The sequence below is a fragment of the Triticum dicoccoides genome, chromosome 7B (assembly GCF_002162155.2).
Source record: "Triticum dicoccoides isolate Atlit2015 ecotype Zavitan chromosome 7B, WEW_v2.0, whole genome shotgun sequence".
In the NCBI taxonomy this organism is placed as follows: Eukaryota; Viridiplantae; Streptophyta; class Magnoliopsida; order Poales; family Poaceae; genus Triticum; species Triticum dicoccoides.
Window position 1 is genome coordinate 714,669,544 of NC_041393.1, and position 27,137 is coordinate 714,696,680.

General features: G+C 49.5%; 2 pseudogenes; one reads left to right on the top strand and one right to left on the bottom strand.

The window, feature by feature from the left end:
• The first annotated feature begins 19,428 nt into the window (after window positions 1–19,428).
• LOC119335762 lies at window positions 19,429–21,034 on the top strand (annotated as a pseudogene).
• A 1,999-nt stretch (window positions 21,035–23,033) lies between these two features.
• LOC119336565 lies at window positions 23,034–24,506 on the bottom strand (annotated as a pseudogene).
• Window positions 24,507–27,137: the final 2,631 nt, after the last annotated feature.

Here is a 27,137-nt window from a genome sequence, read left to right on the forward strand (position 1 = left end):
GCGGTGGACACCCAAGGAGAAGGAACCATCATAGTATCATAGCTCAGGTGAGATCCCTGAAGAACCTAACGTACACCCTCCGCGGGGGCAGGCTGCCTCCGCACGAAAGTGGCCCACACGACCACCACCAAAGAAGCTCCAGGTCGATGACGGGAGCCCGGTTCCTCACCAAGATGAGCACACCGGAAGGTAGCACCTCCCAGTGCCAGCCTGGCGGAGCCTAGTCCCGGACATGGCGCCTCTGAAGCAAGTCGTCGCCAGCGAGTCGACGACGAGGATGCGGGCCGTGCATCGTCCTAGCCGAAAATGTTTCTATGCAAATTTAACATCTTTTAAATGCTTGATGATGATTTTTGTAATTCTTGTTCACTTGATTTTGCAAATACATGACAAACTTTTGCAAATACAACATTAAAGTATTTTTTCTATACAACTTTTTCTAAGCAACTTTTTTCTATACAACTTTTTCTATGCAACTTTTTTCTATACTATACGTATATATGGTCAACTTTTTCCTATGCAACTTTTTTGAATCCAAATTTTTTCTATACTATGATGATACAACATTAAAAGTATAAAAAACTAAAAACATAAAGAAAAACTAGCTAGTGAAAAGAAACAATATATGCAACTTCCACCATTCATCTACAAATACATACATACATTGCATACATACATACATACATACATACATACATATATATACATATGAAAAAGAAACAATAATCTGTGCAAAAAAATAGCCAGAGAATGAGGGGGCGGCGAGCTCACAGCGGGCGAGGTAGAGGCCAGCAATAGCGGGGTCAGGGCCGACGCGGGGCGGCGTCGACGGGGCTCAGCCGGTGAGGAGGCGCTCGGGCGCGCGGCGTCGCGGGGAGGAGGCACGGGCGGCCGGCGCTGATCGGGGCTCGGGAAAGGAGGCGGCGCGGGTGGCCGGCGTTGGGGGCGGCGACGACGAGGGCGGGTGCGGCAACGTCGAGCTCGGGGAGGAGGCGCGGGCGGCCAGCGTGTCGGGGAAGGCGACGATGTCGAGGGCGCGGCCGTGGCGGCGTGGGCCTCAGGGAGGAGGCACGGGCGGTCGGTGTCGTGGGTGGCAACAATGAGGCGGGGCGGCGGCGAGCTCTGATCCGGCAGCCTGGCGGCGTCGAGGTCTTTGGCGTCGTCGGGGGCAAACTGGTCGTGTGTTTACAAATTTCCAAACTACACCCTAATATAAAAAGACTTTAGTCACGGTTGGAGCCACCAACCAGGACTAAAGGTCAATTTTCACTAGGCCAGGCGGGGGGAAGGCCAGACCTTTAGGCCCGGTTGGTGGCTCCAACTGCGAGTAGAGGGGGGCCTTTAGTCCCGGTTGGAGCCACCAACTGGGACTAAAGGTCTGATCCTGGCACTACGCAGTGCGGGGCATGTTTAGTCCCACCTCGCCAGCGAAAGGCACACGCACTGGTTTATAAGCCCCGCTGCGGCAGCTCCTTCGAGCTCCTCTCTAAAGCAGGCATGTGTGGGCCTAACAAATCTGTTACTCCCCTGTGGGCCCTACATGCCCCGCGGGCCTGCATCCTGGCCCAACTAGTAGTTGAGTTTCTAGTCGTATGTAGGCCGTGGCGGCCCAGTAGGCGGGCATTTTTTAATTTATTCATGTTCCAGTTTTTTTTGCTTTATTTATTTTCTTTTGCTTCTAAGTTATTTTTTGATTTATTTAGAGCTTTTGAGTGAATAATTTTGCTTTAGGTCACAAAAATTATAAAATGTTGTTAGTGTTGGTAGTTTTCACACTTGAATAGTTGAAATTTGAATTATTTGAATTTTTTCTGAATCACTAGTTTGTGAATAACTTTATTTTTAAAATAGATTTTTGAGTTATTCTTTTTTCTGATGTTTAGTATTAATGTGCTTTATCATTATATTCAATTTGGTAATTCTTAGATTATTTTAAATGGGTGTTTTAATCAAAAATAGAAACCGTTTAGCTCTTTTAGTTTATACATAAAAAATTTAGTAAATGCATGAAAAATAGCGAATGAAGTTAGAGAAGGTTGAAAATTAATGATGTGGCTTTGAATGGTGCATACGTTGAACACACAAAAGGTCTGGAGTTGAAATAGGATTAAAAAATGAAATGCCTTTGTAACAGAAGAGTTTTCGTCCGAAATCCTGATACTTCGAAAGAGATTGTCCATTTTGTACACGAAGTGTATCCAGCTTTTGCCATAATCTCTCGTCTTTTTAGCACATTCTATGTGGGTAAAATGATGATACCATGCCAATTTTCAACCTTTTCAGATTTCATTTGTAGTGCTTTTCAATTTCACGGTCATTTAGCTTAAAAAATTCAGTAAATGCATGAAAAATAGTGAATGATGTCAGAAATGGTTGAAAATTGATGATGTGGCTTTGAATGGTGCTTGTTAAATGCACAAAAAGTCTGGAGTTGAAATAATTTTAAAAAATGGAATGCCATTGTAACACATGAGTTTTTGTCCGAAACCAGATACTTCGAAAAAGATTGTCCATTTTGTACATGAAGTGCATCCAGTTTTTGCCGTAACCTCTGAACTTTTTAGCACATGCTATTTGGGCGAAATGATGATACCATATGCCAAGTTTCAACTTTTCAGAGTTCATTTGTAGTGCTTTTTAATTTCAGGGTCATTTAGCTGAAAAAAATCAGTAAATGCATGAAAAATAGCAAATGAAGTCAGAAAGGGTTGAAAATTGATGACGTGGCTTTGAAAGATTCATGTTCAACACACAAAATGTCTGGATTTGAAAGATTCATGTTCATAACAGATGAGTTTTCGTCCGAAACCATGATACTTCGAAAAAGATTGTCCATTTTGTACAAAAAGTGCATCTAGTTTTTGCTATAACCCTCTCAACTTTTTAGAACATGCTATGCGGGTGCAATGATGATACCATACCAACTTTCAACCTTTGCAGAGTTCATTTGTAGTGCCTTTCAATTTTAGGGTCATTTAGCTCAAAGAAAATGAGTAAATGCAGGAAAAGTAGCAAACGAAGTCCTACATAATGCATGAAATAATTTGTTTGGACATAACATTTCTTCGCGTTTCAAATGCCAAAACACATAAGTACCCTAACAATTAAAAAGATTTCCTATGGTTTGTCTGAAGTGGGACTTTTCAGATATATAAGTCCCGAAACTCACTAGAGAAGTGATGACGGTGAAGCTAGTCACATCCAGAGTGGGATCCTGGGGTATAAAACTTTTTCTTCGCGTGTGTCCCTTTAAGTCGTAACCATGGACAATCTTCATCATTTAACAGGATGCTCGGGTCAATATTCACTGTGAAGGGAGCAATTTCATGAAACTTTTCATAATCTTCTGATATGTCTGTCTTGTCCTCCACTACCACGATGTTTCTTTTCCCTGAAAGAACTATGTGGCGCTTTGGCCCATCATATGATGTATTCACTCCTGATCTTTTCTTTTTCTCGGCTTGGTAGACATGTCCTTCACATAGAAAACATGCGCCACATCATTGGCTAGGACGAATGATTCGTCTGCGTACCCAAGATTGTTGAGATCCATTGTTGTCATTCCGTAATGTTAGTCTTCCTTTAGCCAGCCTCCTGTCAGATTGACCCATTTGCACCGAAACAAAGGGGGCTTAAAACCACGTCCATAATCAAGTGCCCATATCTCCTCTATGTAACCATATATGTGTCCTTTGGCCTTATGGTGTTTGTTGTATCAAAGCGGACACCACTGTTTTGGTTGGTGCTCTTTTTTATTTTGGGCGATCGTGTAAAATGTATTCTCATTTATCTCGTACCTTTTGAAAGTCAATATAGTAGAAGATGGTAACTGGGAGAGCAAGTACAGCTCATCTGCAACAGTGTCGTCATGCATGAGACGTGCGTGCAACCAACTGACGAAAGTCCCCATTTGTTTACGTGTAATCCAGTCGTCAGACTGCTCCGAGTGTTTGGAGCATAGGATATTCTTGTGTTCCTCGATATACGTAGCCACGAAGGCAGAATTTTGTAGAACTGTGTTGTGTGCTTGCGCCCAAGAATGCCCGTCCATACATATGACTTGGTCCCTTCCCAGCGTGCCTTTTCACCCAGTTTGCCCTCATGCCGTGATTCAGCAACACCAATCGGCTTAAGGTCAGGAATAAGGTCAATACAAAACTCAATGACCTCTTCATTTTCATGGTCCTTGAAGATGCTTCCTTCTGGCCTAACACGGTTATGAACACTAAGACCAGTAAAATTGTACCTAATCCCTGCCCTCTCAGTAATTGGGTCTTTCTGGCCGTTGGATTTCGTTACCTGGGCATTTCACCGTTGGATCTTTGTTTAGCTGTACCTTAATCGCGAAGTGGGCTAAATGTCGCAAGGGCAGCTGCTCCTGTAGCTTTTTCGAACCCCTCTGGTTAATTGGGCTGCATTGGGCCCATTTTCCCTGCTCGGGTACAATGCAATGCACAAACACCACAGCGAGTACCGCTCCGTCTCCGAAAAGAATCGCTCTATAAAGAAGGGATGACGGCGCTCGATGCGGCCAGCGCGGCTTCGATGCGGGCGGCTCGGGCGGCCAGTCACCGGTGGCAGGATCTAGGTGAGGCACCAGTGGATCCAGGCTATGCGTGCTGTGCGCGAGGGTACCGAGTACCACTTGATCGAGATGATCTAGGAGCCATGGATTGACGGTATCCAATGCGGGATGCGGGTCGCTAGTCGATCTACAGAATCCAGCATTTGGTGGAGTGGTGGAGCCAGGATTTAGATATAGGGGGGCCAAGCCAAGTTGACAAAAAAATTGTCTAGTGCAAAAAAAATGTAAATTCCGGTAATAGGATCGCCTTTAGTGGAGATGTTACGCTGAAGTGCTTGTGTGGGCCAATCCACTTTGACTCATTTTTATGCCATAGTGTTCTCAGCAATATCTAGCTAAACAAATCAGTCTACAATATTTAACCAAAAGCACACTATAGTGTGGTATAACACAGTAATAACCATTTTAGGGGCGGTGTTATTTTGCTATAATGCGCTATTTTTTCACTAAGCATTAAAAAAACTAAAAGCAACCAAAATTGAATTTTCTTTCCCCAGCTAGCTAACAAGTTCATAGCGTGGAATGGATTGTGTGGGAACAGAGCACGCGGAATTGTAAAAGGGCAATGGATCGAGCTTGACTCGGAGTCTCCTCCAGTTGCTTTCCCCAACTTCTTCTTCGGATGTTTCCTTTGTCCTTGGGATTTTCAAAAATAGATAATAAAATAGTGGAAAAAAAGTATAGAACTTTTGAAGTCATCGTGTGACGCTCCTTAGCTAACCAATGTACTCCATCGAATTTGTGGAAATTATGGGTGAGACCCCTACCACATCTGTACGAAAGAAACGCGGCTAACAATTGATGCCTTTACAATTGGGAAGATGGCTCGCTCTCTCCAACGGTCTTCTCCCTCCCAGGCTCCGGCCACCGCCAACGGGCCACTCCTCGGCCGCCGAGTCACACCCTCACAGCCTCACCCGCCGGTACTTCGCTCCGAGGTCCGTCGGCCAGATAACGCCCCATGTCTTCACGGTGTCGGTTCAGTTGCATCGTCCCGCACGTCTGCGGATGCGCCCCTGCCAGGCTGTTCACGGCCGGCTTCCGTCGACCTGGAACCGGACTGTGAAGGCTGGATCCAGGTCCGCAATCGTCGTCGCCAGCCCCGTTACGACCCCGCGCCCGCCGTCAATCATCTTGTTAGCTTCCAGCCTTGGATCCCCCGGTGGCTTCTGGGTCGTTGCTTTAAATGCCTGGACGAGGGGCATCAGAAAGCGACATGCTCCGGTGAGATTCGATGCCATAAGTGCTGGTTTTCGGGACATGTTGCCCGTGACTGCTCCCTTTCCTCTAGCTCGTCGTTTCCCCATCGCCCTCCACCCCCCAATTCCAGATCCAGCCAGGGCCTCCATTCGCGCGGCTCCGCTCGGACCCAATTCACCTCTGCTCCAGCGCTCGCCCCCAGCGCAGCTCCACTCGGCTCCTCCCCCCTGCTGCTCCGGCGCCTAGCCCCCAGCGCGGCTCCGGTCGGCTCCAATCCCATGCTGCTCCGGCGCCTCGCCCCCATCGCGGTTCAGCTTGGCAACAACCCCACTCTGCTCCGGCACCTCGCCCGCAGCGCAGTCCGCCTCCGCCGCTCAGCATGGCTCACTACCCGCCGCTGGCTTCCCAGCGCTTCCCTGGTGAACTCCTCACTCACGGCGACCCCGATCTACGGCCGGCTAGGGGTGGCGGCATCATTGCGCGTACGGCGGGGATGGAGGATCTGAAGGCTGATTTCCGGAGCAGGGCGCTGCTCGCCATAGTGGGAGGCAGGAGGCCCTTCAGTCTCTCCGGAGGCCCTGGTTCAATCCCTCGCAAGGGTGTGCGGGGTCGAGAGGAGGCATGTCAGGGTCGAGGTAACGCACCCGGCTGATTTCTTCATCACCTTCGCTTCCGTTGCGGATTGCAACAACGTCTTCTCCCTTTCCGGCAAGCTGCGGTGCGCTGGAGCGCCTATCTCTTTTCAGAGGTGGCATCGGGGTGCCCAGGCCACCAGCGGAAAATTGGAGTTCTTTTGCAAGCTGGGAATAAAGGGGATGCCAGCAAGCGCCTGGGAGTGCGGAGCCGTCAGTCATCTGATCAACAACCTCAATGGACAACTGGTGGAGATCCTGCCGCCGGATGACCGCTGGCAACTAGAGGTTACGGCTTGGATGAAGAACCCCTTAGGCATTCCGAAGATTTATGACATGGAAGTTTCGGAGCCGGTCGGCCTGCCGGACTCGTTTGAGGAAGAGCTTCAGATGTCACCGCAGCATCCTTCGCCACCAACGGATAGGCCGACGCTCATTCACCCTCTCACCATTCATGTGCTAGATGTGGTGGATCGCACCGTCCCCTACATTCAGTTCAGGCCCAACTCCGAGCCGGAGGATGATGAGGACCTGACTAGAAGACATGATTACTCTCATAGCTGCTTCCGGGGCAGAGTCGACGGTACGGGCCGGGGTGGGGTGCCCAACTCGGGTGCACATCCCTTCGGAGGCCCAGGAGGCTACGGCATGGCAGGAGACTGGGGCGGCGGCCGCCGTGTGAATGGAGTTCTTCCTCCAGCTGGCGGTAGGGCGCTATCCTTGCAGAGATCGGTGCTGACCCCTTTATCGACGGTGCGCTCCTGCACGGCGGTCACCACGCCGGTGCGACAGCGCGTCACTGAGGCCTATGTGGCAGGTTCTGGGGGGCATCACGTGCTTCGGACTCGACGGCGGTCGGTTCGAGGGCGGCGGTCACCACACCAATTCTGCAGCTCTCGGGCGCGCCCACGGCGGTGGGATCGGGGGCCTTGGTCTCGACTCCTACCTTGGACCGGGCTGCTCTTCGGGTCACTGCAGAGCCGCGTAGGCTGTCCTTCAGCCCGCTTGGTAATGAAGCCAGCACGCCGGAGGTTGGGGAAGTGGTGAGGGAGGAGGTCTCACGTGGCAAGGCGGATCTGGGAGGCGAGGGGCAGACTTTGGTAGAGCTGGCGCCTCTCTCGGCTGCCGAATACCTGCCCTCGGCTTTTATGGTGCAGAAGGATCATCGGGAGGAGGCTAACTCAAGGTGTCAACTTACAACTGACGAGGAGGGTAGATGCGAGGCTGATGATATTTCTGAACAGCAGCAGCATGCTGGACATGGTCTTCAGGTTCAGATTCCTCGTCGGTGTGATGCTAGTGAAAGCCCTGTGCGCACGCCCATCGCCGTCCCTCTGGCGGAGCATCTACTCCTCCCGCGTGTGGTGGCCGGTCCTAGTTCTGCGGAGGAGATGCTTTTGCAAGGACTTGGTCGTACACCTGATCCATCCATACTGGGGCCTAGGTCTTCGGTGTCTGCACCAGCACGCAGGAAGAAACTGCTACCGCCTAATTTCACACCAAGGAGAAGTGCCCGGCTGTGCAAGGCAGCTGGTGCCCGCAAGATGGGGCCGGTGCAGCGTGCCCAAACTGTCCTACTTCGACAGATGGGAGTTATTCAGAAGGAGGAACAAGTTTCTGACGAAGCTCTAGATGAGTACATCAAGTTGTTCGACAAGCCGCTGGCGCCTCATCATGTCAAAGCGGTCATCACTCTCTTTGCCCCTGGAGAAGTGGACTTTGACGAACCAATGCAGCCAGGTTTTGGTGCTTTCTCCCTTCCTGATGCTGTGGAGCCATGTGGTGCTTAGGTGTGAGTGCGGGGTTGCTGTGGTCGTTGGGTTTATGTTATGGCTATGTCACTAGGTATGTTAGTGTGGAATGTTAGGGGTCTTAATAACCCTGCTAGAAGGTGCTCGATCAGATTGTTCACTCAGTCCTACAATGTTTCTTTAGTTTGTTTTCAAGAATCTAAGATGGCAATGTTGGATGCCACTGTGGTTTGCGAGACTTTGGGCCCTGCTTTTGATGGGTTTGATTTTCTGCCAGCGGATGGCACGAGGGGTGGCATGATGATGGCCTGGAAATCTGATAAGTTGCGAGTCTTCAATGTTCGAAAGGATGAATTTATGCTCTCGGCACAAGTTGTGTCCTTGGAAGACGGCAAAGAATGGCTGGTGTCTTCTGTTTATGGGCCTCAGGGTGACAATGACAAAATAAGGTTTCTGGAGCAGATGGTACAATTTGGTGATCAAGTGTGCTTGCCGTGGATCGTTGTCGGTGATTTCAATTTGGTATGCTCTGAGCTTGAGCGCAGCTCTGGGAGAGGGAACAGGAGGCTTATTTCCAAATTCAGACACACCATAAACAGGCTCGGGCTTCATGATATGCCTTTAATGGGTAGGCGGTACACTTGGTGCAACCAGCAGGAGCAATCTATAATGGCGAGGCTGGACAGAGTGTTTTTCAACAACGATTGGGAGGAGATTCACCCCATTAGTGATCTGTTACCGCTAAGCTCGAATATTTTAGATCACACGCCCTTGCTCCTCACTTGTTCAGCCGCTAGGCCGCGGGTTGGCCGTTTTTGCTTTGAAAATTTCTGGTGCAAACTTCCAAGGTTCTTGGAGGTAGTTAAGGAAGCTTGGGGACAGGAAGTTCTTGGTTGTGACCCGATGAAGATTCTGAGTATCAAGTTGCAGCGCACGGCGAAAGCATTAAGAAGTTGGGGTCAGAGGAGCATGAGCCGTCTTAATCTTCAGTTCCAGATTGCGAGCGAAGTCATTTTGCGACTGGATACGGCACAAGAGGTCAGGCCTTTGTCGGAGGAGGAACGCAAGCTGAAAGCTTTTCTAAAGGGAAAATGTTTGGCTTTTGCCTCCCCGGAAAGGGTGCGCCTTCGGCAACGCGCGAGGGTGCGTGATCTTAAGGAGGGGGATGCAAACTCCAAGTACTTCCACATGAAGGCTAATGGGAGACGCAGAAAACACTTGCTTCCGTATCTCAAAGCGGGTAACCAGACAGCAACGGTTATAGAGGACAAGTTGGATTTGGCTAGAAGCTTCTTCAGTAGTTTGATGGGCGCTCCGGACTGCCGAGGTCACATTATCTGTCTTGAAGAGTTGAACTTGGGGCATCTTTCTCTGGAGATGGCAAATAGTCTGGAAGGTGCGTTCACGGAGGAGGAGGTCAAGAAGGTTATCATGGACATGCCCTCGGATAGAGCTCCGGGGCCGGATGGGTTTTCTGGGCTGTTCTTCAAGAGTTGCTGGGAAATCATTGTGAAGGATTTTATGGCCTTTATGAAGGCGTTGTATGATGGACGCTTCTTCTCCTTCGGTGAGCTGAACTCTTCCATCATAACTCTCTTGCCAAAAAAATCAGAGGCTCTGGAGATGGGTGACTTTCAACCCATCAATCTGATTCATGGGGCTGCCAAGATTTTTGCAAAAGTGCTCGCGGTTCGGGTGGCACCTTTTCTCCCAGCTCTAATATCACAGGCTCAGAGTGCTTTTATCTGCAAGCGCAACATGCATGAAAACTTCAAGTTCGTGCGCAACACAGCTAGATGGCTCCATCAGAAGCGTAAGTCAGCGGTCTTAATGAAAATTGATATTTCCAAAGCGTTTGACACTTTATCTTGGGAGTTCCTCCTTGAGGTGTTGAGGATGAGAGGCTTTGGAAGACGCTGGTGCTCCTGGATTTGTGGTCTACTATACACTGCATCTTCGTCAGTTCTCATCAACGGAGAATTAAGTCAACCGTTTTCCTTGGGTCAGGGAGTTAGGCAAGGAGATTCGTTATCACCTGCCCTTTTCATCCTTGCCATGGACACGCTGCATGGCATGTTGCAATGGGTGGTGCAACACCAGTTGCTCTCTGACATTGGGTGCAATCTGAAGATGTCGAGGGCTTCCATATTTGCAGATGATGCAGTGCTATTTTTCAGGCCAGTTCACACAGACCTTCAAATCATATCCTCTATTCTAAAGCTCCTTGGAGAGGCCACGGGTCTGAGAATCAATATGCAAAAGAGCACGATCACCACTATCCGTTGCGACGAAGGGGTAGCCGCGGTGGTGGAGGAGCACTTTCAGTGCAGGAGGCAGCAATTCCCTATACGATACTTGGGCCTTCCTCTTACCATCTATCGGTTGCGACGTCAAGATCTGCTTCCGCTCATTGACAAGTTCTCGGATAAATTGAAGGGGTGGAAGCCGAGGATGCTAGCTGCTGCGGGCCGCCTGACTCTAACTCGCTCGGTACTCATGGCCTTGCCTATTCATCTGATGGCTGTGCTTCCCATGCCGGCATGGGCCATTAAGATCATTAACAGGCGATGTCGAGGGTTTATATGGAAAGGGGAGGAGGAGATCAATGGTGGCCGTTGTCTGATGCCTTGGTCTAGAGTTTGTTTGCCTCTCGAGGTGGGAGGGCTCGGTATTATTAACTTGAAGTGGTTCGGCTTCGCTCTAAGATGCAAGTGGCCTTGGTTACATTGGGACTCTGAAGTGAGACCGTGGCAGCTGATCCAAGATGCAACGGAGAAGGAGGTGCAGGCCATGTTCTCCGCGGCCTGTCACATCAGCTTGGGTGACGGCGAGTCCGCGAGGTTCTGGACGGATAACTGGCTCCCTGATGGCCGTTCAATTGCTGAGTTGGCTCCAGCTTTGCTCTCCTTTGTCAAGAACAAAAATAGATCTGTAAGTGAGGCCTTGCAAGACAGGGCCTGGATCAGCGACATATCTGGAGGTTTGTCTCTCATGGCCATGGGCCAATACCTGAGGGTCTGGGATCTTATTCAAGACACTTCATTAACCAGGGGAACGAGGGATCGGCCGATTTGGAAATTGAACATGACCTGCAGTTTTCGGTGAAGAGTGCATATCAGATGTTCTTCTTAGGGAACACTCGGTTTGCTTGTTATAAGCCAATCTGGAAATCCAAAGCGCCGCCACGCTGCAAGTTTTTTATGTGGCTTGCTGTTCATAGAAGGTGTCTGACGGCTGATAATTTAGAAAGAAGGAACTGGCCATCCAACGGAGTTTGCCCCCTGTGTTCCTCTGAACCTGAAACTTGCTCGCACTTATTTGTTCACTGCAGTTTCAATATTCAGGTTTGGGCGAGGTTCATGGATTGGGCACGAGCTGATTTTTAGACTCCTGATCTCAACTTCAGCACCACGGAAGATTGGTGGTTGAAGGCTAGGGCGGGGATCCCCAAGCAAATGAGGCGTAATTTTGACACTATGGCCATCCTTCATCATTGGAGGATCTGGAAGGAAAGAAATGCAAGGATCTTCGACAATGCGGCGAGCACTCCTGACAGGGTTCGGGACCTGGTCTTGGAAGATATACACATATGGAGATCAGCCGGCTGTATCAGCGACTTGGCGACATAAGCCTAGTCTGTTCTGTATCTCATTGGCCACTACTCGTGCGGCGAGAACGAGGGTCGAGCCTATCTGGAAGCTGGCGAAGGATAATCAGTTCTCTGCCTAGATGTAGTCCTGGTAACGGACTGATTATAATGCTCTCTGTCTCCCCTGCGTTGACGAGCTTGTGTTCTTTTGGGTTTCAGCTCTAGTTCTCCTAGGCTGTTTCCCATGCTGTATTCTTTTCCTTCAATCTAATAAAGTACGGCCATTGGCCCTTCGAGGAAATTATGGGCGACCGAGCCTGACACCGGTGCAAGTTTCCTACTATCGATGTATACGTCGTCCTATTCTACCAACCCGGTGCTTTCCCGCCAGCTGGGTTGGGAATCCCCTCACCATCTTATCTCCTCGTGTTCTTTCAGTGGGAATTTTCTAAAGTACTCCCTCCGTCCTACTCCCTCCGTTATTAAATATAAGTCTTTGTAGATATTTCACTAGATGGACTAAATACGAAGCAAAATGAATGAATCTGTACTTAAAATGCATCTATATACATCCTTATGCGGTTTATAGTGGAATCTCTACAAAGACTTACATTTAGGAACGGAGGAAGTATAATATAAGACGCTTTTGTAGTTCAAGCCGAACTACAAAAACATATTCCCTCTGACTCAAAATATAAGAACGTTTTTAACACTATACTAGTGTCAAAAACGTTCTTATATTATGGGACGGAGGAAGTATTACATTATGGGACAGAGATAGATTATAAAAAAGCCAGAAAAAACTACAAGGACCATTTCGTTCATTTTGAAGTCAATTCCACATCGTATCTTCCACGGGCGGCTCCTCTCTTCTGTCCACTATTGCCCAACCCTACCTCAACTATTTTCATACACATTGTCTTGGTACCTCCGCCTCTAGTGACTGTCACGCTCTGGCTCGACGCTTTGAGAGAACACGGATTTCAGGGTGCCATCATAGTATTTCGCAGAGTCAATTACACCACAGGTGTCTAAACTTGGCACAAAAAGTCAGTTTAGTGCTGAAACTTGTGGCATACGTCGATCTGGTTATAAAACTTGGCTTGATCGTTCATATATGGTCAGAATCACGTTTGGATTCGAATAGAGGGCTGATTGGGATCGCCAGCGTGGCGACGGGCCCATTGTCAGTGCCTGCAAGGCGCGGGCAGAGGCGTGTGGCCTGGGTGTTTGCAGAAAACCCCCTGGAAGCTTTATTTTTATCACGAAAAAGCCCCTGCACAGGCGGGAGAGGTTTGGCCTGTTAGTTATATGGCCCCGCATATGGCTGAATCAGTTTACCCAAACCCTCCCTCATCGACTCCCTCGCCTCGTGCTCTCCTCCTATGTCTCTCCTCTTGATCGTTTGCAGGTCACGGCGGCGTTGATCGGAGCGACGGCATTGATCGGCGGCGTCGATGACGATGGAGCCCCGTCGGCGAGATCCCGGGGAACCAGCCCCTGTATATGGTGAGCATGCCCTCTATCTCTCTCTCTGTCCGCCACCTCTTTCTCCCCTGTTTATGTTAGGGTTTTAGTCAATGTGCTCGAATCGGTGAAAACCTTTAATTGGCCTTGATTTCGTCAGTGGATGCTTGCTAGATGCCCTGACGTAAGAAGCCCCCTTTCCATTCATCCGTAATGTGGGCTGTTTATAGGATTTCTCGCAGGTCCAAACGGGCTCTGTTTTCGTGATCTGAAATATTCAGATATCTGTGAATAATTAACCCCCCGTGTAGAAGATTATTAGAACATGTTTGCTCCAGTGAAACCATTGGATGTGGTACAGCAGCTTGTATTTTTGATGAAATTGTACTTAACTGAATTTCGACACTTGCTAACTGAACCTTCGACAGTTGATAACTGAATATTTGGACAACAGTAGATATTTGAAAGTTAGGAATTTTGAGTAGTTTGTTTGCTGTTTTTTCAGTAAGCAGTGTTAACTACAAATCCAGTAGTTAGATCCATTATTTGTGACTGGACATGACAGAATCGTAATGGAATTTGACATTAATGTTAAATGAAGATGTGCATTCTTAACTGAATTTATTTTGGTTGTGTGAACTATAGATCCCTGCTTTTTTCTTTGCACTCGATTGCAGATGCATGCTGTTTTTGGCACTATGAAGTGAACATGTTAGCTGTTGTAAGCATAATTAATTGAAGATGTGTATAGTTTACTGAATGTTTTTGCATTCTCTGCATTGTAGGTGATTTTGATGGGCGGTTCACGGTTGAAATTCATCACAGAGGATTTTTCTGTGGAGCTGACAACAACAGAAGCTACATTGACTATGAAGTTGACTGGTTTGATCACTGTGACTCTGACACTTGGTCCATACTGTGGATTGAAGACTTTGTGAAGCAGCTGGGCTATGATAGAGAAACAGGGCAGCATGTTGTATACTGGTATCGGTCTGGTAGGACAGTTAAAGAAGGAATGAGAGAGATGACTTGTGATGCTGATAGCCTTGCAATGATAGCAGCTAGTACATTCCACAAGAATCTGTTGCTGCTCATAGACCATGGAGAGACACCGAGCAACCTTCTTAGAGATGATGTTCCAGTTGATGGACTGCCTGAGTTGCCAAAGGTCGTAACCCCAACAAAAGATGGCAAGGGCAAAGAACAAGCTAGCTCAGCTGAAGAGAGAAGTGACTCAACTAAAAGGAGAGCAAGGAGATATTTTACTAAAGCAACATCTTCAGGATGTGCTTCTGAAGAAACGGAGGAAGAAGATGAAAATGGTGCAGCAGGTTCAGACACAGATGAGGAATTCTATGAAAGTGACTATGATATTATGGACGGGGATGATGATCTGTTTGAGGAACATGTTGACAAAGAGGTGGATGATCATAGAGAGAAGGTTTACACATGTGACTATGAAACAGAGCTAGCTGAAGATGCTCTAGATGATCCAACCATAATGTTATCCAAAGAAGAGAGGGACAAGCTCAAGTACAACTTCAAGGCTTTTAATCCAGAAACTGATTTGAATGCCCCTGTATTCAGATTAGGTATGGTGTTTGGTACTGTTGAGGAGCTCAGGCATGCTATTACCTCTTACAGCATCAGAAATAGGGTTCCAATCAAAAAGACCAGAAACACATCAACTACAGTAGAAGCAGTATGCATTGATGATTGCCCATGGTACTTGAAAGCAGGGTTGGACAACAGGAAAAATAGCTTTGTGATCAAGAAGTACTTTGATGAGCACACATGCCCTAAGACATGGAAGCTCAAGGGTCTGACTGCTCCATTTTTAACCAAGAAATTCAGAGATGAGTTCAGGGGCAATGAGAAGATGCCATTGCAGAAATTTGAGGAGAAGGTTCAGCAAGAGTACAATCTAATTCCAAGCAGGAGCAAATTGGGAAGAGCTAGAAGAGCATCAGTAAAGCAGATCAGAGGTGAGGATGATGACCAGTATAAGATGCTATGGGATTATGGAGAGGATTTGAGACAAACAAACCCTGGCAACAAGTTCTACCTTTGCACAAAGGAGATCTTTGATGAAAAGACCAAGGAGACAAAAGAACATTTCTCAACTTTGTACTGGTCACTGGATGCGTGCAAGAGAGGTTGGTTGATGGGATGTAGGCCAATAATATTTGTAGATGGATGTCACATTAAGACCAGGTACAAAGGGAATTTACTGACAGCGGTGGGCATTGACCCCAATGATTGTATTTTTCCCCTAGCATTTGGGATTGTGGAAGTGGAGTCCACTAGCAGCTGGGAGTGGTTTTTGGCTAGCCTAAAGGATGACCTCAACATATGCAACACCTCTCCATACACAATAATGAGTGATAAGCAAAAGGTATGTGCAACACCTTATATTTTTTTACCTTATTGCTTGCTATAATATAGTGTAGTTAGATTTAATGGATACTTGCATTGTTTATGTGTTCTCCAGGGTCTTATAGCTGCAGTTGCAAAGGTGTGGCCAGATGCTGAACACAGATTTTGTGTCAGGCATATGTATCAAAATTTCCATAAGCTTCACAAGGGGGAACAACTAAAGAATAATCTATGGGCTATTGCAAGAGCCACTAACAATCCAACATACAAAAAAGCAATGGAGAAGATGAAGGCGGACAGTGTGCATGCATACAAATGGGTTGAGAAATGGCCACCAAGAACATGGATTAAAGCTCTTTTTAATCCTTTTCCAAAGTGTGACATCCTGCTCAATAATATGTCTGAAGTATTTAATAGGTACACATTTCTTGGCTGTGCTTTTCTGAACTGTTAAATGCACTAAAATGTTAAATGGAATGAACTAACAAGTTTTTTCATTTGAAATGACAGCTGGATTTTGCCATCCAGAGAACTTCCTATTTTCTCCATGGTGGACAACATAAATAGCAAGATAACAGCAAGGTTGTACAATAAGCAGAAGGAAGTTGCACAAGATAGGAAATGGAGTATGAGATTGTGCCCAAAAATTCAGAAAAAGTTGGACAAGTACACTGATTGGGTTGGAAACTGCATGGTCTTTGGAGCTGGTCAGAAAGTTTTCAAGGTTGTTTCAATGAACCACTCCTACATAGTGGACTTGGAAATGGAAACCTGTGACTGCAAGAGATGGGATCTGTCCGGCATCCCATGTCACCATGCTATTGCTTGTGCTAGAAATGAGAGAATTGATCCTGGAAGCCTGGTGCATGAGTGTTATTCAGTAGAGACATACAAAAAGGCTTATGCTTTCAATGTAAAACCTGTGAGGGACCAAGAACATTGGACTAAGATGTATGGCATTGATGTACATCCACCTGTGTACACTAAAGTAATGGGCAGACCAAGGAGGAACAGAAAGAAAGATCCAGAAGAGAAGTTGATGAAAGAAGGAGGGAAGAAGCTGACAAAGCATGGTGTAACCATGCACTGCTCTCTTTGTGGAAGTGCAGGTCACAACAAGAAAGGGCATAAGAAGTGGGAGGAGACCAACAGAGATGCACCGCAACCTACAAATGTTGCATATGATGAAGAAGAGGAGTATGATGATCCTACAATCATTTCTGTAAGATGTAACATGTTGACCAACTCAATTTACTGCTCATATACACTTGGCAATGTATACTGACAAGTTGTTTCTGCTTTCTTTAGAACATTATGCCACACACAGTACATGCACACATGGATCCAAGTCAAACCCCAGGGTCCATGGTTTATCTCATGCAGCAAATGGTAACCTTCTGTTGACCATGTTAATTTTTTTGGTTTCTGAATTTTTGTCTAATTGTTTATTTTGGTCCATCAGGAGAGGAGAGCATACATTCCAAGCATGGATCATGGACCTCTTCCAGAATCTACATTTGTTGCACAAGCAAGAAATGACATACCCCCTCCCAGGGTTACAACTGCTATGTCAAGAGGCAGGGTTAGAAGAAGAGGAATCACTGAAGACATACCAGAAGATGTACCACAGTCGAGCAACCAAGCAGCTACAGCTTCAAGAGGAAGAAAGAGAAGAGCTGCTGGAGCTGGTGGAGCAGTTGGCAGGGTAGGCAGAGGATCTGTAGGAGCAGTAGGCAGGGGAGGAAGAGGTTCTGGAGGAGCACACAACAAGGGAGGCATGGGAGCTAGGGGATTAGCCGGCGGAGCAGACGGAGGATATGTACAACAGTCAAGCAACCAAGCAGCTGGAACAAGAGCAGGGGAAGCATATACTGGACCAGGTGCTGGGTTCTGGAACCTTATGTTTGGACCAAATTCCAATAGTTCTTATGTGCAAGCAGAAGAGGAGCCAGTGACACAAAATGCACCAGAAGAAGACTGGACTGGTGATTTCCAAAGCTTATAGGTCACAATGCCAAGTGACTTAGTTCATGAGTGAATTAGATACAAGTGCAAGTTTATGTATGAACTTTCGTCATAAGACATGCCATAAGACTATTTTCCCTTTTGTTTATGCTGTAATGTGAGGATCTGAACAAGTGTTTCGCTGCTCTCTTTAAGACAAAAGTGCAGTACTAATGATGCTCTGCTGCAATGAAGTTTCAAATTGTCCTGTCAAAAACTGCTATTTTTTCTTTACTGTGTAACTAACAAAAACTGCACTTTCTGATATTTTGATGTCAAAACTGCATATGCAAATCTGCAGGACAAACTGATGCTTATGCATTTCTCTGAATTCATACTGACAAAAACTGCATACACAAATTGTTTTCCTCTATTTTAGTTGTATGATTCTAAAGCACAAATACTGATTCATCGAATGGTAATATGGAATTCTAAAGCACAAGCCACAAAATACTTTGAAATTCAGCAAAGAGTCGATACAAATTTTCAACACTTCCAAATGACCTACTACACTGGAATGACAACATCACTTCTTGTCGGCCATAGCAAACATGATTGCAACTAACTCAAAGTACATGAACACAGCAAGCATAATCATCCTATCTCTAGCTAGATTGTAACTAATCTTTGTGCATCCTTCCAATCATCTTCTTCTCCGGTCCGCGCTTCTCCTTCTCAGCTTCAATCTGACCATCTTTCTGCATTATCTTCTTCTCCAACACCTCATTCTTGTTAGCAAGTTCAGCAATGATAGTCCTTTCCCTCCCCTCCCATGGCTTGTCAATCCAATTGAAATAACCACATGTCCTAGCATCCTGTAGAGGCACACATTGCAGACTATTAAGTACATATGCACATTAATTTGGTCATGACAAAACGACAACCAGTGATGTAACAGTAGTGGAGAGGGATTTACCTGATGCTTGCCCCAGTACACGACCGAGGTAATCTTGGCCCAGGGTTCGTCTTCCTCCTCCATCCACCATCCTGGTTATGCCGGTCCCTCCCATCTAGAAACAGGGGCGGATAGGTCTGAGATGTGAGAGAGAAGAACAGTCAGAGGTCTAAGAGAGGGGTACTGGAAGAAGAAATGCGTGAGCTAAACGCCGCCGCCACCGCCGCTGTGCCACTGGGCCGCTGCACCGCTGTGGCGCCGCCGTCGCCGTTGTGCCTCCGCTGGGCCGCTGTGTGCCGCCGCCGCTGATGTGCCTCCGCTGGGCTGCTGTGCGCCGCCCTCGCTGCGCCGCTGGGCCGCTGCGCCACTGTGGCGCCGCCGTCACCGCTGTGCGCCGCCGCGCTGTGCCGCTGTGGAGCTGCCGCCGCTGGCGTGCAGCCGCTCTGCTGAACCAAGGGAAGAGCCGCCACTCTGCTATGGAATTGGGGATCGTGGGTTAGTGATTTTAGACATACAAAATTCAGATCGTGGGGTTATATGTGGTCGCGTGGCTTTTTCATGATAAAAATAAAGCTTCCAGGGGGTTTTCTGCAAACACCCAGGCCACACACCTCTGGCCGCGCCTTGCAGGCACTGACAATGGGCCCGTCGCCACGCTGGCGATCCCAGTCAGCCCTTTATTCATATCCAAACGTGACTATGACCGTATATGAACGATCAAGCCAAGTTTTGTAACTAGATCAACGTATGCCACAAGTTTCAGCACTAAACTGACTTTTTATGCCAAGTTTAGACACCTGTGATGTAATTGACTCTATTTCGCAACAAAGCGTACTACGTCCAGCGCCATGGACAAAACCATGGCTCCGTCGACCAAGCTGCACTTGTCTTCTTCCGCGTCCCTTCCGTTTGGCCGTGGAGCATGCGCCATGGAGTCGCTGCCGCTCTACCTGCTGCTACTCCCTCTCTTTGCCATCGTCCCACTCCTCTGCCTCAACCATCGGCGTCGGCGCTGCGCCCATGCCGTCCGTCTGCCCCGTCGCCATGGGCACTCCCGGTGCTCGGCCATCTCCATCACCTCGCATGGGACCTGCCGCACCGCGCCATGCGCGACCTGGCGCGGCGCCATGGCCCGATCATCATGCTCCACCTCGGCGGGCTGCCCGTCATCGTCACCTCCTCCGCGGACGCCGCGCGCGAGGTAATGGTGTCCCGCGACGTCGACTTCGCCTCCCGGCACATGAGCCGCATGGTGCGACTGTCCATCCCGCAGGGCGCCAAGGGGATCATCTTCGCGCCCTACAGCGACGAGTGGCGCCAGCTCCGCAAGATCTGCACCGTCGAGCTTCTCAGCCCCCGGCGCGTGCGCTCCTTCCGGCCTGTGCGCGAGGATGAGGCCGGCCGGCTGCTCCGTGCGGTGGCTGCGTCTGCATCGCGGGGAACGACGAACCTCAGCGAGCTGCTGTCGGTGTACGCCGCCGACTCGTCCGTGCGGGCCGTAATCGGAAGCAGGTTCAAGGGTCGGGGCGCGTTCCTGGCGTTGTTGCGGCGCGGGACCAAGCTGTTCGCCGGTATGAGCTTGCCGGACCTCTACCCGTCGTCGCGCCTCGCCATGCTCGTCAGCCGGACGCCGCGCCGGATCAGGCAGCACCGCCAGGAATTGGCCGCGTTCATGGACTCCATTGTCCAGGACCACCAGAAGAACCGCCGGGCAGACGACGACGACGAGGAGGAGGACCTGCTGGACGTGCTCCTGAAGATCCAGCGGGAAGGCGAGCTGCAGTTCCCCTTGTCCACTGACAACATCAAGTCGGCCATCGGCGTAAGCACCGCACCTCTCTTCAGGTATCATCTCCATGTCCATTTGACACACCATGAGAAAACTTGTGTATGTGTTTGTCACAGGACATGTTCGCCGGGGGCAGCGATACGACGGCGATGACGTTGCAGTGGGCCATGTCTGAGCTCGTTAGGAGCCCAAGAGCGATGCGGAAGGCGCAGGACGAGGTCCGCCTCATGCTCACCGGACAGCCCACGGTGACCGAGTCCTCGCTCGCCGATCTAAACTATCTGCGCCAGGTGGTCAAGGAGGTGCTCCGGTTGCACCCACCGGCGCCGCTGCTGCTACCGCGGGAGTGCCGGAGCGACGGGTGTCGTGTCCTGGGCTACGACGTGCCAAAGGGAACCATGGTGCTTGTCAATGCCTGGGCCATCAGCAGGGACCCGGCCCACTGGGAGGCCTCGGAGGAGTTCGTGCCGGAGAGGTTCGAGCGCGGCGAGGCCGCTGACTTCAAAGGCGCGGACATGGAGTACACGCCTTTCGGGGCCGGGCGGCGGATGTGCCCCGGGATGGCGTTCGGGCTGGCCAATGTGGAGCTCGCCCTCGCCGGGTTGTTGTACCACTTCGACTGGGAACTGCCGGGCGGTGCGGCGGCAGGCGAGCTGGACATGGCGGAGGAGATGGACGTCACCGTGCGCCGGCGCCACGACCTGGTGCTTGTCCCCGTCGCACGACTGCCCGTGCCGCCAAACTAATTGATAAAAATATTCGGTTTCTCGAAGCATGGCGGAGGAGGCGGGCAATGGAGTGTTCATCCGCATGCAGTTGGTACCCCTCCTTGTATCTTCGCCTTCCCTCTGAAGCTCGGTGCTTCATGCATGCTGTGTTTCTTCTCTTCTTTTGTTTGCACTCTGTATCTTTTGTGGCTTTGCTTTTCTTTCTTTGCTTCTTTGTATGCTGCAATGTAATCCTCGCCGGTTGATGGCTTTGCTATCTATCCATAACCATGAGACGTCTGTTTTCAAATTTGCTTCAGGTCGTTTTTTTCTATTCTTCACTTCCGTTTCAAAATGAGAGGACTAGCTAGTAGTTGTCAATGACAACCTTCCAGGTCATAGCGCCTTTTGACTTGCCAATTATTCCCATATGTTTCTTGCTCTGTTGCACTATAGAAAAAGCTTGTGTCATTAGTATTCGTTTTTTATTGCATCGGATTCACATACCTTTTGCCCTATATCTATTACAAATAAGTTGCAGCATTTCTGCATCGGATAGTTCGCTCAGAGGGGTACGTGGGAGCTAAAGCTTTAGGATTCGTGTGTGGGATCCGACGTGCCTGAGGTTGTTCACTCGGATTGCTTAAAAATCTGACGGCAGTTCTATACTCCCTCTGATAAAAAAAAGTGTCATAGCTTTGAACTAAGTTAGTTCAACCTTAATTCAAAGCTGTCACACTTTTTCTAAATCGGAGGGAGTAGCATTTCGGAAGTTATATCAAGGTCATCTGAAGTTCCGTCAGGTCCTCATGAGTCTTATGAGTGAAGGGGGTAATATTTACCAAGTTATATCAAGGTCATATGAACTTTCGCCGGGTCCTCACGAGTCTTATGAGTCATCTATCCGAATACTCGAAAACTAAGATCATTGAACAAAATGCGACCAGGGAGACACACCATACAAGGCAGGATGCTAAACCGCCGCTTCTTGACTGAATCACAGTGAAAAGGGACCAAGCGAACTAAAAGATGGAATCTAAGAATCACAATCACAACCACTACAACCCTGATAGTAAGGCATCGGGCAAAACCAGTATACTAGAGTCGATCTGTGGGGCCAAAACTAGACTAGTTATATAGTTGGGTGACTTCTATCTCATTCGGCTTTGCCTCCAACAATGAGAGCATCAACAGACAAATAAGCCCAATCCTACTCTCCAAGCACTGACCCGAGGTTCCCCTCCCCTCCCCTCTCCTGGCTAGATACAAGGGGAACCCACAACAAAAATAAAAATGGATGTTTACTTGTTCTTCAGTCCCAAGACACATATCTTATTTTCAGTTGATGCTTCTTAGTCCTTGAGGCCAGACTAAAGCTACGAATGTCTACGTCGCAATCATGAACATCGACACTTAGCCCATTAGTCCCAGTTCGGTCACGAACCGGTACCCATGGGCCCATTGGTCCCGGTCCGTAAGGCCAGGGCCTGCCGGGACTCGTGGGGGCATTGGTCCCGGTTCGTCTGGGACCTTTGGGCCTGGTTGGTGGCACGAACCGGGACTAATGATCCTTGGTCCTAGCCCACCTCAAGTTGACCCGGTTCGTGGCACGAACCGGTACGAAAGGTGGACTTTTAGTCCCCGTTCGTGCCACGAACCGGGACCATTGAGTTGCCTATATATACCCCGCACCCGTGAGCAGAGCACTCCCAGTGCTCTGTTTTTCCTGCCGGCGAGGGGGGAGTTTTGTGGTGCTCTAGCTCACCTCCTATGCACACTAGGTGTTCGATGGAATGCCCGAGCCACACTACTTAAGCTTTCTCCTCTCCAAGCTCGACCTCCAAGCTCCATTTTTCTCAATACTTGTTTAGGTTTAGCGGTACATCACGTCCCGTCCCCGCTTCACCGCCGTCGATCGCCCGCGCCGATCTCGTTGCCGGCACCACCATTGAAGGCGAAGATACAGAATACCAACTGCATGCGGAAGAATACTTCATTGCCCGCTTCCAGAAACCAGATTAACCGAAGCTTTTATCAACTAATTTGGCAGCATGGGCACTCGCACCACAGGGGCAAGCACGAGGACGTTGCGGCGGCGCACGGTGACGCCCATCTCCTCCGCCATGTCCAGCTCCCTGGCCTCCGCTCCGGTTGGCAGCTCCCAGTCGAACTGGTACAGCAGGCTGGCGAGAGCGAGCTCCACGTTTGCCAGCCCGAAGGACATCCCGGGGGACATCCACCGACCCGCCCCGAACGGCGTGTACTCCATGTCAGCCCCCTTGAAGTCCGTGGCGTCACCGCGCTCGAACCTCTCTGGCACGAACTCCTCGGCGGTGTCCCAGTGCGCGGGGTCCCTACAAATGGCCCACGCATTGACGAGCACCATGGTGCCCTTGGGCACGCCCTAGCCAAGGACTTGGCAACCGTCGCTCCCGCACTCCCGCGGTAGCAGCAGCGGCGCAGGCGGGTGCAGCCGGAGCACCTCCTTGACCACAAGGCGAATGTACTTGAGGTCGGCGAGGGAGGACTCGGCCACCGTGGTCTGGCCGGCGAGCGCGAGCCGGGCCTCGTCCTTCACCTTCCGCATCACTCTAGGGTTCCTCACCAACTCGGACATGGCCCACTTCAGCGTCGTCGCCGCAGTCTCGCTGCCACCGGCGAATATGTCCTGTACGTCCGACTTGATCATTTCGGTTGACAAGGGGAACTGCAGGTCGCCTTTCCGCTGGATCCTCAGGAGCACGTCAAGCAGGTCCTCGTCGTCGTCGGCGGCGGCTCGGCGGTTCTCCTGGTGCTCCCGGACGACGGTGTCCATGAACGCGTCTAGTTCCTTGCGATGCTGCCTCACCCGGGGGCGGCGTCCGGCTGAGGAGCATGGCGAGGCGTGATGGCGAGGCGTGATGACGTCCAACTCCAGGAAGCCGTCGCTGTCCTTGAATCTGCTCCCAATGATGGTGCGCACGGATGAGTCGGCGGCGTAAGCCGCCAGCAACCTGCTGAGGTTAACCGTGGCCTGCGACGCCGCCACCGCCCGGAGCAGCCGGGCGGCCTCCTCCTGGCGCGTGGGGCGGAAGGAGAGCACGCGTCGGGCGCTGAGGAGCTCGACGGTGCAGATCTTGCGGAGCTGGCGCCACTGGGCGCCGTAAGGCGCGAAGAAGATGCCCTCGGCGCCCGGCTGGATAGAGAGGTGGGCCATGCGGCTGAGGTAGCGGGAGGCGAAGTCGACATCGTGGGAGACCGTGAGCTCGCGCGCGGCGTCGGCGGAGGAGGCAACGATGACAGGCAGGCCGCCGAGGCGAAGAAGTAGGAGCGGGCCGTGGCGCTGCGCCAGGTCGCGCAGGGCGCTGTGCGGCAGGTCCCGCGCCAGGTGAAGGAGGTGGCCGAGCAGCGGGAGCGGCCACGGCGACGGGAGCAGGCGGAGTGCGGGCGCGCGGGGCCGGGGCCAGCGCCGGTGGTGGAGCCAAAGGAGTGGGACGACGGCCAGGAGAAGGAGGAGCGGCAGCGACGCCATGGCCAAAGGAGGAGGATGGGACTGGAAAGGACGCTGCAGCTTCTGGTCGATGGAGGAGAGCCGTGGTTTTGTAGCTTGCATTGCATGGTGTTGAGCTCGCAGTCTCACAGGGAAATGCCTACCTGCCTACCTACCGTGACCTTTGCGAACGAACCAACGAGCGAATTCTTCTTCTTGTAGGTGCACGTGCACGGCCGGGGTCGCCTCTCTTTCTTCTTCTTTTCTTTTCTTTTTTGCAATTCCTCCTCCTCCTTCTTCTTCTTCTTCTTTTACCGGCCGCACGTCAACTTCTCGGTTCCGGTCCTCTACATGCAACGCCTAGCTGCCGGCTCGTCTCATCCTTCTCTCCGGCTCGTCTCCTCCTTCCTCTCCGGCCGGCCAGTCAGCACAGCGCCACTACGATTGTTGACTCCGGCCATCCTCGCGCGTACGTACCGCTTGGACCGCTCCTCGACTCAATTCCTCGCGTCTCCTCTCCACTTGAATTTCACCAAGTTTAATATAAAGATTTTTTTTTGTTTGTCATTTTTCCAAGTAAAACTGAAACGCATTGTTACGATTTTTGGAAACTTTTTTGTTTGTTGGTTTGTATAAGATTTCCATTAACCACATATGTATTACTCTATACTCCCTCCATTCCATATTCTAATGCGTATAGTTTTTTGGGCTAGATTCCGAAATGTAGTACACCTAAGCTGCTTTGGACCACAATAGCCCTCGCCTGGTTCACGGAGTGCAGCAGCAGGCAGCCATGTGTTGTGGCAGAGTGAGCAGACGAAGGGATAACTTTCGTCCAAATAAGAGTGCCAGGTCACGTCTTGGTATAAACGCTACGCACAACGGCGCACTACAAAGAGGAATGAAGGGAGTATAATATAATATGCTTGAGAAGAGAATAGCCAAATACCATCAACCTAAGACAAATATGTACAGCCGTGCTATTTGCAGACGGCGGACCTTGTGCTAATTGTAGCACTGCAGGAAAAATGTATACTAAAAATACACAATCTAATCTGTTTGAAAATATATATTAAAAATATATTAATCAACAGCAAAAAATGTTAATTAATTATTTGAAAAACGTTAGCTAATAGTTCAAAAAATGTTGACCATATATTAAAAAAACCTATTCTGTACTTAGAAAAATATTAAACTTGTATATAAAGACGTTCCTAATGTATATGAAAAATATACATTGTGTGTGAAAAAATGTTTATTTCCGTTAAAAAAATATTCACCATGTATTTGAAAAATGTTGAACATGTATTCAAAATAGTTTTCAAAACTTGTATTTAAAGAGTGTACTTTGTGTGTTTAAGAAAAATGAAGAAACAAATGAAACAAAGAAAACCAAAGAAAAAGAAAACAGTGAAAATCGAGAAGGAAACAAAAAGATAAAAAAAAACCAAAAATGAAAGAAAAGCTTTAGATGGGACCCAATCCAGGTAGTGGCTTAGATGAGACACCCATCTTTAGATGTTGGGCTTTGGTGCGATATCTGTTTGGTATTAGGCCCGGACATTCGGCACGCCTTCATCAAGGAGATAGGAGTAGCAACGGTGTTGCCAAGATGGTGACTTCAGACTTATTGATGTACCGCATTGTATGGTCTTTGTGAATAATTAATAATATGACTGCATGCATCGTTCAGATGCAGAGGCCGGGGTACATCCTCTTTTTTTAAAAAAAGAAAATAGCTGTCAGTTGGTCCTAGTAACGTTTAAACCAAGTTAACTCCATCATTGCTGGGTGACAGTTTGACATAGTAATAAGGTAGCGAGGCTTCTAGTTCTAGTAATACTCTTCTTCACCGTTCTTCATTCCGATCCACCATCTATACCTCGCCGCCCGCTTGGCCTGCATGTAGGGATCCCACCCCTGCCGCTCACTCGTCCTCCTTAATACCGTCCTCCATTGCAACAAGGTGCTTGGCCAAGACGTCCTTGCCCTCCATGCACTTGCGCAGCGCGGCCGTCGCCTTGGCGCAGGAGACGACCTCTCCGGGCGTCCTGTCGGACATGGCTCTCCGCCCTTCCCGTTCGCGGCCGCACTGCTGCCTCGCCGTCCGGAACTCCTGGAGGCAACCACCGACTTGCATGTCGTGGACGACGCGCACAATTTCGGGGACTTTGGCGAACACGTTTCTGGCCGTCTTCCACCAACCCCCATCCATGGAGATATCGTTAGGGCTATGTATGGTTTTGCTCGTTCCCGGTGGAGGCTTTGGTAGCTTGATTCCATCGTCGGTGTTGGGTAGAGATTAATATATGTGGTGGATAGGATGCCTTGCCGTGTCCGAATTAGCTAGAGCTTTGTGGATCGATCGGATTTGGTTTCCGTCTCAAACTCCTTTCCCGTACTTGTCCGCTTGCTTCTCCTAATTAGTCACTGCAAACCAGTAGCATGCATCACCGATCCGTTGAGCTGGATTAAAATAAAAAGAAATAAAATTCCGTACGCGGCTGCGTGCAGGCATGCAAGCATAATCGTGCGGGTGACGAGAGAAGGAAAGGAGCTTATATGTCTGCGCCGCTTATATGGAAGGAGCTATTAACAAGAGAAGGAGCATTGGCTCGGGAACATCTAGGGTTCAGTGGTTGACGGAGGGTAGCCGCAACACCACCTTTTTTC